Source organism: Lepus europaeus, chromosome 17 (assembly GCF_033115175.1).
Source record: "Lepus europaeus isolate LE1 chromosome 17, mLepTim1.pri, whole genome shotgun sequence".
In the NCBI taxonomy this organism is placed as follows: Eukaryota; Metazoa; Chordata; class Mammalia; order Lagomorpha; family Leporidae; genus Lepus; species Lepus europaeus.
In genome coordinates this window covers 74,683,035-74,696,326 of record NC_084843.1, presented here as the reverse complement: position 1 = coordinate 74,696,326, position 13,292 = coordinate 74,683,035, and positions in this window count along the sequence as shown.

Sequence of the window (13,292 nt, the reverse complement as noted above, 5' to 3'; positions counted from 1 at the left end):
AATAAATAAATCTTAAAAAATAAAATAAACTCTACTATCTTAACATTGAAGGTCGATGGATTAAACACACAGACTTGACCTAATTATGGCACCTGGGAGTGTGTCAGGTGGGAGGTTTTAGACCATGGAAGTGTGCACTTGGAGGTGGTTCTCAAAGAAATAATTATTAAAGTTCTAGCCAGCTGTTCTCTTACCTGCCTGGCTCACCACATAATTATTCCTCCACACCCACCATGACCACCCTCTATCAGATGCTAGACTATGGGGCCACCTGATTGTGAACTGTGACCTCCAAATTATGCACTGAAATCAAGCCTTTCCAAGAAGGACATTTTAATTGAAGGTATTTTAATGAAAGGAACCAAAAGCAGACTAATAAATTGTTCCTGTGACCTTCTCACCAATCCTTATAAAACTTTACCTTCGGTGCTTTAATGTGATGGATTGTGTTTGAGGAAATAGTAACCAACATGACAGGCTTAGGTGACCAAGCATTGCTGTGACAGACGTGTGCTCCCTTGAAACATGAACCTGATACACCACAGGAGTCTTGTGAGATGTATGCAGCTCACAGACCATGAATCTCTCCCCTATTACTCAAAGTAAATAAAATAAAAAGCAAATGATTTGCACATAGAAAGATTTCAGAGACCTAGAGGAAAACTGAAGAACATAGACAGAGTTTGTGGTTATATTTTAATTTTTCTTCCACCCAAAGATCACAACTTGGGAAGAGAAATGGGTATGAAGTATCAACAAAGCAGAAGCTAATGCAAGACTCAGCTTCCCAACTCATGACTTTAAGAGATGGCTGAGCCATGGCAACAGACAGAGGAGATTTTATTAGGACAAGCAAGAATGCGAGACAGTAGACTCAAAGTCAAGATCGAATATATGACAGTCAGTGTCGTCAAGAAGATGAAAACCTCATCTAAAATATAGGCTACTGGAAACTAAGAAGCTACCAGACATGACACAGGAAAGGTTCTCAGATGAAAGTTACAGGTAAGGAAGTTAAGATGAGAATATATTGTCATTCCAGAAGGATGGCACCACAAGGGAATTCATACCCCTTCTCCCTTTTTCCTCTTAAAATATCCATGACATTTTCTGTCAAAGGGTAAAAAAAAATTCACATTAGCACCCAAAGTGTTCGACAAGAATGTTGAGCATATTTCATATTCTGCAGCAAATGTATACTCTGTCTTAAAAAGTTGGAGAACATTACAAGTTGGTACCAGCTGCCAACCGAGTCTCAGAACTCTGCCTCCCAGGGGACATCGAGTCAAGAGAGAGAGCAGCATGGCCCAAACACTGGTGGCCAGCTAAGTGCTGACACTGCACCCATAGATGCACAACCAGGCCAGGCACGAGGGACCTCACAGTGCTAAGTTCAGACTTGAGCCCCAGATCCAGTGAGTGCCATTTCTTAGCATCCAAGAGGCTTATGCAGCAATAGCCCAAGCCCCAGCCACATCCTGATGCTGAAGTAGTACTGACAATATCACTACAAGAAGAAAGATGCTGGCTTGACCTTGCTGCAAATGGAAAGGAACCTTCCTCATGAGTTTTATTCCATTTTTGGAAACATCTAATATTCTCAAAAGTGGAATGATAGAATAATAAAACTACCTAAATTTAGCAGAGACAACAAATCCCAATTTTAGAAGCAATATTGATGATCCTTTCATTCTGAATAAGGTGAAAACTGAAGCTTGAAATCTGAAAAACACAGAAGCCAACAGCTCTGGTTGTGTTGTAGGCAGGCATAGAGGATAAAATTCATTAGGTTTGTGAGCTGGAAGGACACGCCTTCACCACGCCCCTGTGTGACCTCACGCCCCTACCTAGACACACCTGTGGGCCTACCAGCCAATCAGATTAACTAACCACTCCCCTCTGGAAGTGGATTAAAGGCCTGGGACAATGTGGGTCTGGCCGTTTTTTGGCTTTTTGCCTCTTTTGCCACTGGTGGGGGGAAGCTTGCTGCCCCTACACATCCAGGGCCACCTGCCCCATGCTTCCTGGCCTCCATGCTCCTCCACATGGCTGGTTCCTGGTACTCGGTATGAATCCAGATTTCTTTCTCTTTTACATAGGGCCCTCACTCTCCTATGCATTTCTCCCACTGAATAAAAAGCTTAAAAACTTATCATGCTGCCTCATTCATTTATGCTGGTATTCAGAATTCTTATCTGAATATTAGGCAAGAACCCACACAGGCTTATTAATATTGGGAATTTATTAATAAGCACATGGTGATATCATATGGCACTCCATATTCCAGTATTAGTTGGACCTAAGGATCAAGACTGCTCTAACCCCAAATCCAAGGCTTGGACAAGGATGAACAACAAAAATAAAACTTCAAGGCAGACTCCCAGGAGACAAAATCGGAGCAAACATGAAAAAAACTTCAGACCACAAGGACTTATTCCTTTGAAATCTTTGAAAAAGGAAGGCAATACACTTAAATCACACTATAGAATAATTTAAATGAGGATTGGAAGTGGCTAATGCAATTGATGCTGTAGAAAAATCAATTAGTAAAATAGAAAATGGGCTTCAGAAACATACAGAATGTCAAAGAAATTTACACAGTGGGAAAGAATATGAATAAATGTTTCCAACATCCACATTCTGCCTGGCTGTCTTGGCTGCTGGGAACACAAATATGAAAAAAAAACATTTATGCCTGCCCCCAGGGTGGTCATAGCTCAGTAAGGAAAGCAGAACAAATAAAAATATAGATGTCATTAAATGATAACACACTACCCCAGAATCACAAAAATACAATTGCTTTTGTAGTATCCACAGGTAGTATACAAAAAGAAAGAAAAAAATAAGACACATTAAGAATATTCTAGGGCCGGCACCGTGGCTCAATAGGTTAATCCTCCGCCTTGTGGCGCCAGCACACCAGGTTCTAGTCCCAGTCGGAGCGTCGGATTCTGTCCCAGTTGCCCCTCTTCCAGGCCAGCTCTCTGCTGTGGCCAGAGAGTGCAGTGGAGGATGGCCCAGGTCCTTGGGCCCTGCACCCCATGGGAAGACCAGGATAAGCACCTGGCTCCTGCCTTCGGATCAGCACAGTGCGCTGGCTACAGCGCGCCGGCCGCAGCGGCCATTGGAAGGTGAACCAATGGCAAAAGGAAGACCTTTCTCTCTCTCTCACTGTCCACTCTGCCTGTCAAAAAAAAAAAACTAAAAAGAATATTCTATATTTTAAAAAGAATAAAATGTGCAGGCTTTATTCTCAGGGCACACAATTAGCACATCAAAAAATCTGGAAATAAGGACATTCATCTCCTATTTTAGGGAGAACCTGTATCACGATGCATGGGATAAGCACAGCTATACAAAAAGAGAAAGACATGTGCTTTCAACATTTTCACCATTTCAGAGTACCATCAGGAGCGGAGGTGCTTGGTGAACCACGGGAAAACAAAGACACAGGAAACACTATGATGCAAATAAAAGGGACAACAGCAAATCTAATCAAGAAAAACAGAAAATCATTTGGAAAAATCATTTTTTAATAAAAAGCATCTCTCTTCATATCCTGGTTGCATGTTTTATTCATATTATGAAACTATTAAAGAAGAAAGAAAAGGAAACATCTGAGAAAATGACATCTTGAAACCACAAAATACGAAACCGCTGTAATAGAGATCAATAAATGAGTTGCAATTTTGGATACAATAGGCTAAATACAATCCACTCTTTTTCTAATACTAAATGTAACTGTAAGACCTGGACAAAATGCATGGGGCAGTAATTTCAGGGACCTGAACAGTAAATAAGAGGCAGATTAGGGAGGAAGAACAGAATCAAAAGTATCACTAATGGATGGAAGTCTACCAGTTTCTCCGGTAGCATCTGTTAGCCTGTAAAATCAGCTGAAACCCATAGTCAGGCACCAGGGTACAGAAAGAGCCCAAGGGCTTTGGCACAATAAACAGAAAAAGGAGTTTCTAGGGCTTAGAGAGAAAACAGAAATCTTGATTTTCTTTCTTTCTTTCTCCATCTTCTTGAATCCCAGACCCCAGGCATTCTCCTGTTGACAGAATAACCCAGACCCTGGGGTAAGGGAGCCCTCCTCCACAGAGCCCAGAGTCTTGGGCCCTAAGTTCAATTCACACCTTTATGGGTGTTTTGTGCCCTCTGTCTTGGTGCCACTAGTCTCTGGATCCAGAAGCAGTCAAAGAATCACATTGTGTGTGGGGGGGAGGGGGGGGGAGGCCAGCACCATGGCTCACTTGGTTAATCCTCCACCTGCAGCACCTGCACCCCATATGGGTGCTGGATTCTAGTCCCGGTTGTTCCTCTTCCAGTCCAGCTCTCTGCTGTGGCCCCGGAGGGCAGTGGAGGACGTCCCAAGTGCTTGGGCCCCTGCACCCGCATGGGAGACCGGGAAGAAGCACCTGGGACCTGGCTTTGGATTGGTGCAGCTCCAGCCATAGCGGCCATTTAGGGAGTGAACCAATGGAAGGAAGACCTTTCTCTCTGTCTCTCTCTCTCAGTCTATAACTCTACCTGCCAAATAAATAAATAAGAGAATCACACTGGGGAGAGGAGCAACTAAAGCCCCAAGAATTAAAAGATTTTTTGAAGGAATTTCTGGGCTCACCCACAGCTGGACACAAGTAGATCTGATCAAGTAAACATAATAAATTTGATAATAAACTAAACAATAGGTCATTGCCCCAATTTCATTTATACACACATACACACACACACACACAGGCTCCAAAGAACATCACAAAAACCTTGAAAACTGGATTAATTTTGGACCCACAGTCCCAAGAAGATAGATTGGAACATGTGCCCTAAACCAGGACTTATTATCTAACAAAACAAAAACTGCCTTATCAATAAGATTTGTTTTAAAACTCAGAATTTTATAACACAATATTCAAAATACCCAGGGTGCCATCCAAAATTAATATATGAAGAGCCAGAAACATACAAATTCACATGGGAGAAAAAAAGCAACAGATGCTAATGCCAAGATACAAACTCTTAAAATTATCTAACAAAGAACTCAGAGCATTAACATTAGACTGTTCCAGCATGTGACTGTGAAATAACTCAGAAACAAATGAACAGAAAGTCACACCATAAACAGCAAATATAAAGACTGAATGGAAATAATGAAACAAAAAATACAATGACTACAAAAGAAAAAAACATTACACCAGAATGGAGATGGCAAAGGAAAGATAACCCAATTAAAAATATATATACTTTCTGAATAGGAAGAAAAGAGACTGAAAAAAAATTAAGATCTTAGGAACATGTTGGATAATCACAAAAAGTTTAACACAACATCAACAAAGTCCAGAGAAGAAAGAATATAAACATGGAAAAATAATAATGTCTGAAATGTCCTGTTTAGGCAAATACACAACTTAGATTCAAAACTAACAAAACTCAGAGAGGATTCATGTTTTCAAATGCGGAACTGAAACTGCAAAGAAGTAAAGGCAATGAATTGGACAGAGATAAGCAACATGTTACCTGTAGGGAACAATGATCTGAATGACTGTGGAACTCCTCATTAGATGGCATTCATTCTTCAGGCACTGGAAGGAGAAGAGAATCAATTTAGAACTCTACAAACAGTGGAAATATTCTTCAGAAAGAACCATGAAATTTAAACTGCTTTTAGATTAAGGGAAACCTAGGAGAATCCTTTGCCAACAGACCTGCTTTTTTTTTTTTTTTTTAAGATTTATTTATTTGAAAGTCAGAGTTACACAGAGAGAGGAGAGGCAGAGAGAGAAAGAGGTCTTCCATCCGATGGTTCACTCCCCCAAATGGCCGCAACGGCTGGAGCTGCATCAATCTGAAGCCAGGAGCCAGCACCTTCTTCCAGGTCTCCCATGCAGAGGCAGGGGCCCGAGGACTCAGGCCATATTCTACTGCTTTCCCAGCCCATAGCAGAGAGCTGGCTCAGAAGTGGAGCAGCCAGGTCTCAAACCGATGCCCATGTGGGATGCCAGCACTTCAGGTCAGGGCATTAACCCTCTGTGCCACAGCACCGGCTCCCAACAGACCTGCTTTTCAAGAGATGCTTAACAAGTTCTTCAGAAGAGAGTAAAACAGAAGAAACTTAGAACATAAAGAATGAAGAAAGAAAACAAAATGGTAAATACCTGGTAACTATTGTTACTGGTTGCAGAAGGAAGGGCAGTTGCTGGAGCGAGTTTCCTGAGTTATTTTCCTCAGCTTAGTATAGAAATAAAAAGCCAGGAAACAGTTTGCAAAAAGGCAAAAAATTTTATCAGACAAAACAAACTTTTATTTGATTGGCAAGTGACAGAAAAAGCATCTGATCTGAGAGGAGACCAGGCAGAGTGCCCAAGCAGGACACTGGCTTTGAGGAAGTGTCCCAGGTTTTTAAGGCAAATATCACAGAGACCATTTCCTCTCAAGATCCTTAGAACATGTTTCATGGTTTAAAATTACAATTATAACATTGTGTTAGGGGCCGGCACCATGGCTCACTTGGTTAATCCTCCGCTGGTAGTGCCGACATCCCATATGGGCACTGGGTTCTAGTCCCAGTTGCTCCTCTTCCTGTCCAGCTCTCTGCTGTGGCCCAGGAAGGCAGTGGAGGATGGCCCAAGTGCTTGGGCCCTGCACCCACCTGGGAGACCAGGAGGAAGCATCTGGCTCCTGGCTTCGGACCAGCACAGTGCGCCAGCTGCGGCGGCCATGTTGGGGGTGAACCAACAGAAGGAAGTCCTTTCTCTCTCTCACTCTCTCTCACTGCCTATCTGTCAAAACAAAACAAAACAAAACAAAACATTGTGTTATAGAATTTTCAATGCATATTGTAATCAAGTATGGCAATTATAGCTTCAGGGAGGAAAGCAAAGAGACAACATGGTGGTCAGATTTCTATATTCCATTTGAAATTGATAAAATATCAATCTAATTAGACTTGGTAAATTAAGTAATTCCAGAGAGAAGTCACTAAAAAACTTTGCGAATCAAAAACTGAGTTGGTAAGTAAAATAGGTCACCAAAAAATGCTCAAGTAACACAAGATAATGCAGACACCAGGGGATGGAGGAAAACTAGAAACAGAACTGAAACTGAGTTCCAATTCCCTAATGCCTCTGCTGTACACTTTATCAGGCCTCAGTCTCGCTCCTTTAGCTTGTAGTCCCCACTATAATGATTATGAGTCAATTCTTTATTAAAAATCAACTCCTTAAATTAAGGAAAACATGCATAGGTCACACTGGCCCCCAAAGACCAAATCACAACATGCAGCATTCAATTATCACCTCCACAGTTAATGTCTTAATGCTAGACTCCATTTTGAGATGCTTCTCAACAACATTAAACCTTGATCACACTAAGCAGTAACAACTAACCATTATAGTAAACATTTACCAGGGAAAAAAATCAAATTCTTGGGGAGAATATAAAGCAACTAAAACATCCACAAACCCAAAATGCAACAGTGACTTTATGTTTATTATTTATTTATTTGAAAGACAACAGACCTCCTATTTGCTGGTTCATTACCTAACAGTTGATGCGGGGCCAGGTTGAAGCCTAAAACTGGGAACTAAAGCTGATCTCCCACCCAGGTGACAGAAATTCAATGACCTAAGCCATTAGCCTGCTGCCTCCCAAGGTGTTCATTAGCAGCAAGCTGGAATTAGAAGTGGAGCTGGGACTCAATCCCAGGTACTCTGATTAGGGACATGGGTATCCCACATAGTATTTTACCTACTAAGCCAAATGTCCACTCCAAGCAGCCATTCTAGGAAAGTGGTTTAACCATTTCTTTACAAGTGAAACATACATTTAGTATACAACCTAGAAATCCATCCCTAGATATTTACCTAAGAGAAATGAAAATATATATTTGCAGAAAAGCTAGTATTAAGTGTTTACAGTGGCTATATTCATATTCATCCAAGCCAGGAAATGCCCAAAGTTCTTCAATAGGAAAATAGTGAATATTAGAGGCTAGGAAGGGTAGGGAGGAGGAGGGCAGGGGCAGGTTGAGTAACAGGTATCAGAATACAGTTAGAATAAGTTCCAGTGTTCTACAACACAACAGAGCAGGTACAGTTCAGAGTAACCCACTGTTCTGAAAAGAACCAGAAGACAGGAGCTCTAAGGCTCTAAACAAAAAATATAAGGATGTGGAAATGCTCATTACCCTGATTTGGTCATTACATACTGTATACAAGTATTGAATTAGAATACTGTATCCTACAATTAAAGATAAATATTGTATGCCCATTAAAATCAACATTTAAAAATAAAATATGAGCAGAAGTCTTGGACACTGCATGATGGAATGCAGTGAATGGACAGAAGCCCCTCCTTGCAGGCCACAATAAAAGTGCTGGGCATTGTTAGTCATTAGAGAAATGCACATTAAGACCACATGGGGGGGGGGCAAAGCTGTGGCACAGTAGGTTAAGGCCCTGGCCTGAAGCACTGGCATCTCATATGGGATCCGGTTTGAGACCCGGCTGCTCCACTTCCAATCCAGCTCTCTGCTGTGGCCTGGGAAAGCAGTAGAAGATGGCCCAAGTCCTTGGGTCCCTGCACCCATGTAGGAGACCTGGAAGAAGCTCCTGGCTCCTGGCTTTGGATCGGCACAGCTCCAGCCATTGCGGCCAATTGGGGAGTGAACCATCAGGTGAAAAACCTCTCTCTCTCTCTCTCTCTCTCTCTCTCTCTCTCTCTCTACCTCTCTGCTCTCTGTATAACTCTTTCAAATAAATAAATAAATCTTAAAAAAAAAAGACCACATGGGTTACTCTTACAGAATACAATGGCTAGTGTAAAACAACTGAAGGCTCTGAATGTGGGCAAAGATGGGGAGAAAACATCCAGCAGCCGTACACTGATGAATTCCGCGGGCGCACTGCATGCACGCGTCACACTTCAGTACGGTTCAGAAAAGAGAGGCGGGATGGCCTCTTCTCACTGAGGCGCCACGGGACTTCCGGCCACAAAATGTTCACAGGGCCCGCAGGAAAAGTTCTGTCTGTCTCCCCCGTCCTCCTTCCTCTCTCTTCTCTGTCTCCTGCTCTCTCTCCCCCTCTCTCCCTCTCTTCCACACCCTCCTTCCTCCATCCAGCTTCCCTGTAGGAGGGGGAAATACCCGTTTCTCAGGAACAAAACTGAAAGTCCTGAGGTGAAAACTCACGGGAGCCGCCGTGGAGGACCGCTGGGGCCCCCGCAGGAATCGTGAGGACAGTTCCAGCGCGTCCCCGAAAACGGCGAGGCCGCCACGGGCCTGACCCTGGGCTGGGCGGGCTCTTTCCCAGCCTCGGACAGCAGCATCCTGGCGGCTCCTGGCCGTTTCTCCAACGCTCAGGCTGGAACCCAGGCGACTCGCGCTGGAGCAGGAGGTCACGCGCCAGCAGCACTTCCGGGTCACAGCGTCCCGCCGGGGAGCGCTGCCCACGGGGTGGGGGTCCAGGCGCAGCCACTGTCCCCCGGGGCGCTGCCCGCCTCCCACATCTGTGCGCAGGTGCGCTTCCGGCTGCTCCGCCCTTGGGATCCAGGGAGGCTGCAGGTGCTGGATCAAGTACTTGCCACTTGAATGCTGCAACCGAACAGCTGCCCCAGAGTTCTCCTGTGGTTGTCGTCCCTGGACCCAGAGGCCCTGTCCATGGCTGGGGAGGAACTGATGAAGAAGAAAAGTCTTCACCCAAAGGAGAAGCAAAATGGAGCCCCACAGACTGCCGGCCTCAGCAGCTGCCCGGGTCCTTGGCCAAGGTGGGCAAATGGTGGGTGGGTTGCAGAGTTTGACACAGTGGAGTGCTGGTGCCGAGACCAGAGTCCTGCAGAGAATGGCCAGGTCAGGGTGAGGTATGGGCAAGCAGCAGCACCGAAGGGACAGTCACAAGGCCCAGGCACAAAGGCAGTGGCTGCCCTGCCCATCCCCAGGCCTCCAGGACTCCGGGTGGACGTGGAAGGCCGCTCTCAGGGAAAACCTGGAGGGCTGCTCTCCCCCAGGCTGAGACTGGGCCGGAACCAGAGACCGCTGGGCTGACTGGCCGAGGTGTGCCCGCCCGCCTGTCAGGAAGCCTGACCTCTTGGCTCCCACTCCCACCCCCAGGGCTGCCCTCACTGAAATTCCAGCTAGGACTGCCTTTCAGTGTGAGTTGTTAAAGGAAGCTCTTTGGGCCCTCGCAGAGTGCTCAGAGTGCAGTGGGGAGGGAAAGAAACTTTCCTTCTGGTTAGACAATGGGAAAAACCGACTGAGCCGCCTCAGCTCCCGCCTCTGGCAGACCCAATTGCTGCAGACAGAAACGCATGCCTTGGTCACCCTTGGGGAGACCCCCAGCGGCACCTCAGATCTTTCCCAAGGCAAGCCGAGGTGCTACCAAAGCCTGGAGTCCACTCTTCTCAGCCAGAAAAACGGCCTGATGTCCTCCGAGAGGCTGTTGAATCAGGCCTGTTTATTACTTACGAATGTATTTTAACTGGCAAAAATGACATGTATTTATCACCTGCAGCACAATATTTTGAAATGCATGCCTATTTTGCAATGGCTAAATGAGTTAATTGACATGAATTATCTCAATACACTTACCTTTTTTGTGATGAGAACACTTAAAATTTACTCCTAGTAAATTCTCAAGAATACAATTTGTTCCCATGGTCTTCATGTTATACAATAAACTACTTTAATTTTTTTTCCTCCTATTTACCTGAAATTTTGTATCATTTTATCTACATCCTGCCAACAGGAAGGCCCTGCTTGACCCTGGTACCCGCTATTCCACCCTCTACTTCTTTGAGTTTGGTTTTCTTACATTCCACATGTAAGTGACAGCATGTGGAGTTTGTCTTTCTGTGCTTGGTATATTTTAGTTACCATAATCGCCACCAGGCTCATCCAAGTTTCACAAATCACAGCCTGTAATTCCAATTTTAAAAAAAAAATGTTTGTTTATTTGAAAGGCAGAGTTGCAGAGAGAGAGAGAGAGAGAGAGAGAGAGAGAGAGAATATTCTATCTGCTGCTTCACTCCCCAAATAGCCACAACAACCAGGGTTGGGCCAAGCCAAAGCCAGGGACCAGGGGCCAGGAGCTTCTTCTGGTTCTCCCACATGAGTTCAGGGGTCTAAGGACTTGGGCCATCCTCCACTGCTTTCCCAGGTGCACTTGAGGGAGCTAGAGCAGATGTGGAAGAGCCAGGTCTTGAACTATGTGGGATGTTGGCACTACAGGCTGTGGCTTAACTTACTGCACCACAGCACTGGCCCCTGTTGTTCCTTTTAAAGTAATATTCCATTTTGTGTGTATATCACATTGTCTTTATCCATTCATCCGTTGACACCTGGATAGAGTCTATATCTTGGCTACTGCAAATTGTACCACAACGAACATGGGCATGCAGATACCTCTTTAACATACTGATTTCCTTTTCTTTGGTTGTATACCCAGTGGTGGTATTGCTACGTACATACTTTAGCTCTATTTTAATTTTTTGAGGAACAACCATACTATTTTCCATAGTGGTTGTACTAATTTACATCCCCACCAACAGAGTATGAGCACTTCCCTTTCTCCACATCTCCTCCAATATATTATCTTTTTCCTTTTTGTGGCAGCCACTCTAACAGGTGTGACATGACATCTCAGGTGGTTTTAATCTGCATTCTCTGATGAATAGAGATGTTGAATTTGTTTTGATATACATGTTAGCTATGTGTACATCTTATTTTGACAAATTTCTAGTCAGATCTTTTGCCCATTTTTCAGTTAAGTTATTGATTTTGTTACTATTTAATATGAGCACCTTATCTCTTTGATATTGACCCCTTACTAGATGTATGGTTTCAACTGTTTTCTCCTTACTCTGTTGATTGTTTTCTTGTGTGAGATAATCCCATTTGTCTCTTTCATGTTTGTTACCTGTGCTTTGAGGTTCATATCCCAAAAAATCATTGCCCAGACTAGCATTTTCCTATGTTTCCCTCCATTAGATTTAACAGTTTCAAGTCTTACATTTATGTTCTGTGAGATAAAAGTCTGACTTCATTTTTCTGTGTGTGGTTATCCAGTAGTCCCAACATTCCATATTGAAGAGATTGTCCTTTCTCAATTATGTGTTCTCAGCAATTTTTTTTGAAAATAAATTCAACATAAACATTCTGATTTATTTCTAGGATCTCTATTATGTTCTATTGTGTCTTTTTTATACAAGTACAATGTTTTGATTACTATATCATTCTGTATATTTTGAAACTTGGTAGTGTGATGCGTCCAGCTTTATTCTGTTTGCTCAAGATGGCTTGGTGATTTAAGGTTCCTGTGGTTTCCTATGAATTTTAAGATTGTTTCTTACATTTCTATGAAAAATGTTACTGGAATTTTGATCAGCCCTTGTCCAGACTGTTGATGTATAACTTAATACTTTATCCCTTTTAGTATTTTTTTTTCTTCTACTTAATACTATTGGTTGAACTCTGTAATTAACACACAAACTGTCCAAAAGAGAAATGAAGAAAACTCCATGCACAATAGCTACCAAAAAATAGGAAAATGAAGAAAACTCCATGCAAAATAGCTACCAAAAAATAGGAAAAATTAAATCAAGGAGGTGAAAAACTTTATAATGGAAATGGAGGAAGACACAAATAAATGAAAAGATATTTTATGACTTTGGATTGGAAGAATTAGTAATACTGTTTAAATGTCCATCCTACCCAAACAATCTATAGATTCAATGAAATTCTTTTTTTAAACTTTTATTTAATAAATATAAATTTCCAAAGTACAGCTTATGGATTACAATGGCTTCCTCCCCCCATGACTTCCCTTCCACCCACAACCCTCCCCTTTCCCACTCCCTCTCCCCTTCCATTCACATCAAGATTCATTTTCAATTATCTTTATATACAGATCAATTTAGCATATATTAAGTAAAGATTTCAACAGTTTGCACCCACACAGAAACACAAAGTGTGAAATACTGTTTGAGTACTAGTTATAGCATTAAATCACATTGAACAACACATTAAGGTCAGAGATCCCACATGAGGAGTAAGTGCACAGTGACTCCTGTTGTTGACTTAACAAATTGACACTCTTGTTTATGGTGTCAGTAATCTCCCTATGCTCTTGTCATGAGTTTCCAAGGCTATAGAAGCCTTTTGAGTTCACCAACTCCGATCTTATTTAGACAAAGTCATAGTCAAAGTGGAAGTTCTCTCCTCCCTTCAGAGAAAGGTACCTTCTTCTTTGATGACCTGTTCTTTCCACTGGGATCTCACTTGCAGAGATCTTCCATTTAGG